General features: G+C 43.7%; 1 non-coding gene across 1 annotated transcript; it reads right to left on the bottom strand.

Annotated features, from left to right (window-relative positions):
• Nucleotides 1-269: 269 nt before the first annotated feature.
• Nucleotides 270-376, bottom strand: LOC126804784 (small nucleolar RNA R71). Its single transcript, XR_007673657.1, has one exon. It is a non-coding gene; the product is annotated as a small nucleolar RNA R71 (small nucleolar RNA).
• Between the last annotated feature and the right edge of the window lie 2,868 nt (nt 377-3,244).

Here is a 3,244-nt window from a genome sequence, read left to right as displayed (position 1 = left end):
TTCCTGTTCAATTGCTTGGGCAGCTGCCTAAGTACTCTGGTTCTTCAATGGAAGACCCTAATGTTCACCTTAGGGAGTTCTTGGACATTTGCAAGCTCCAATCGATTCATCACCTTTCTCAAGAAGGCTTGAGGTTGCTTTTGTTCCCATTTACCCTTAAGGATGATGCTAAACGTTGGTTATATTCTTTGCCTGCAGGAATCATCACTACATGGGATGAAATGACTAGGAGGTTCTTGAAGCAATTCTTCCCTGCTCAACTCACGAAAAGACTTAGGAGGGAGATTCAGAACTTCACTCAAAAAGATGGTGATTCACTCTATGAGGCTTGGGAGGAATTTCAGGAACTACAAAGAAAGTGCCCTCACCATGGTATTTCGTTGGATGACTTGGTGCAATTCTTCTATGAAGGACTCGACACCACCAATAAGAGCATGGTGGACTCGGCATGTGGCTGCACATTCATGAACAAAACCGGTCAAGAAGCTTACACCTTGATTGATGACTTGGCTGACAACAATCGCCAATTTAGTTCCAAGGAGAAGAGAGGAAGCAAGAGCCGTGGGGTGTATGATGTTGATGCAAGGAATCAGATGGCGACTTTAGAAAGGAAGCTTGACGTGCTAGTCAAGGCATTCAATGGTTCGAGCATCACCCCTCAAGCATGCGGCATTTGTTCTTTCAAGGATCACACAACTGACAATTGTCCAAATGGTGCAATGACTGAAGAAGAGTTGAACTTTATGGGGCAACAAAGGCCTAGGTACGATCCATACTCGAACACATACAACCCTGGACTGAGAGATCATCCAAATTTTCGTTGGAGCAACAATGCTCAACCATCCAATGCTCAAGGTCAAGGACCTCGTCCTTCAGGGTTGTTTGTGAGGCCTCAGGTACCTCAAGGTTCTGCTCCCTTTAACTCTAATGTTCATGGTTCGAATAATGCATCTTCACCTAATTATGATGAACTTTTGAAGTCTCTTGCTCAAGGGCAACAAAATCTAAACTCTGCTACTCAAGCTTTAGTTACAGGTCAACAAGCTCATTCTAAGGACATAACCGAGCTTAAGAAGCAGATGGGACAAGTGATCGATTTCATGGGCAAGATCCATGAAGGAGGGAAGTTGCCGAGCCAAACTGAGCCTAATCCAAATGTAAAGGCCATGGTGACACGAAGTGGGAGGACTTTGGATGCTCCAAGGGAGCAACACAAGAAGGCCGTGCCTTCTAAGAGACAAGAGGCCGAGAGTTTCAATGCTAAAGACTTAGAGAAGGACCCTGCCTCCTCTAAAGCCAATGATGCCGTGCCCCTACCAAAAGAAGATCATGCCGTGCATGACAAAGGTAAGGATTCTAGCTCTAGTGGTTTGGTTTCAACTAATGATCTTCCTCGTGTTCCCTTCCCTAGTAGATTTGCAAAGCAAAAGAAGGATGACTCTGATCAAGCCATGCTCGACATTTTCAAGAAGGTGGAAGTGAACATGCCTCTTATTGACTGCATACAACAAAACCCTAAGTATGCTAAGTTTTTGAAAGAATTGTGCACCAACAAGAGGATGACTCGAGAGAAGGAAGTTGTTACAATGAGTGAGACGGTTTCTGCCGTGCTCCAAAGGAAGCTACCACCAAAGCTTAAGGATCCAGGGAGTTTTTCTATCCCTTGTACAATCGGAAACATGACATTTGAAAAGATAATGTTAGACTTAGGTGCATCTATTAATGTAATGCCGCACTATATCTATGAGAACCTAGGTCTAGGTGATTTGAAACGTGATAATGTTGTGATTCGATTGGCTGATTGTTCCAACAAAGTCCCTTTGGGCTATGTTGAAGATGTTCTTGTGCAGGTTTCGAGCTTGATCTTTCCGGCCGACTTCTATGTCATTGACATGGAGCCAACGGAGGCAGATGACAAGGAGGTTCCTATCTTGTTAGGCCGCCCCTTCATGAGGACTGCAAGAACAAAAATCGATGTCTTTAGTGGATCACTCACCTTTGAGTTCGATGGTGAAGTGATTAGCTTCAACATCTTTGAAGCTATGAGGTATCCTCTTTCGGAATTAAGTGATTGTTTTTCAGTTGACATTCTTGATTCCCTTGCAGATAACTATCTAGATACCTTGGCACATGACGAGTTGGCACTCACTATTGCCCAAGGGGCCGGATTTACAAGTGATAGCTCAAACATTTCGGTGTTAGAAGCAACCAAGGCCGTGCCATCCTTGATTCATGAAACCGTGACCTCTCTTGAGGTTGCACGTGAGGTAAGCTTTGTCTCTCCTAGTCCAATTCTCTTAACGATTAACAAGAATCTTCCTTCTGTGGTGCAAGCTCCAAAGCTTGATCTTAAGGTTCTTCCGGACCACTTGAAGTATGCGTTTCTAGGAGAAGAGGATACATTGCCCGTGATCATTTCATCTGCACTAAATGAGGAGCAAGAAGAGAGATTGATTGAAGTGTTGAAAAGACACAAGACGGCAATAGGATGGACCTTAGCCGACATCAAGGGGATCAGTCCTACCATGTGTGTGCATCGAATATTGCTAGAAGATGGTGCTAAACCAACCAAGGAAGGTTAGAGACGCCTTCACCCTCCAATGATGCAAGTTGTAAAGGATGAAATCACCAAGTTGCACGATTGTGGCGTGATCTACCCCATCTCGGATAGTAGGTGGATCTCTCCTATTCAAGTTGTGCCAAAGAAGTCAGGCATCACGGTGGTGAAGAACAAGGACAACGAGTTGGTGCCTCAAAGGACAGTGACCGGACATAGGGTATGTATTGACTATAGGAAGCTCAATGCGACAACAAGGAAGGACCACATGCCATTGCCATTCATTGATCAAATGCTTGAGAGGTTAGCTGGTCACTCCTTCTATTGTTTCCTTGATGGATATAGTGGATACAACCAAATAAGTGTTGCGGAAGAAGATCAAGAGAAGACTACATTCACTTGCCCTTTTGGTACGTTTGCTTATCGTCGCATGCCTTTTGGTTTATGCAACGCCCCAGGTACGTTTCAACGTTGTATCACATTTTCTCTGAGTTTATTGGTTCTAAAATTGAAGTTTTCATGGATGATTTTTCTGTCTATGGTGAAGATTTCGAAACTTGCCTTGAAAATGTTGAACTTGTGCTTAAACGTTGTGAAGAAACTAACTTGGTTTTGAATTGGGAAAAATGTCACTTTATGGTCACGCAAGGCATTGTCTTAGGTCATATTGTTTCATCTAGAGGAATT

The sequence above is a fragment of the Argentina anserina genome, unplaced genomic scaffold, assembly GCF_933775445.1.
Source record: "Argentina anserina unplaced genomic scaffold, drPotAnse1.1, whole genome shotgun sequence".
NCBI classification, from domain to species: Eukaryota; Viridiplantae; Streptophyta; class Magnoliopsida; order Rosales; family Rosaceae; genus Argentina; species Argentina anserina.
The sequence above is the reverse complement of the archived record's forward strand: the minus strand, read 5'-3'. Positions and strand labels throughout refer to the sequence as shown.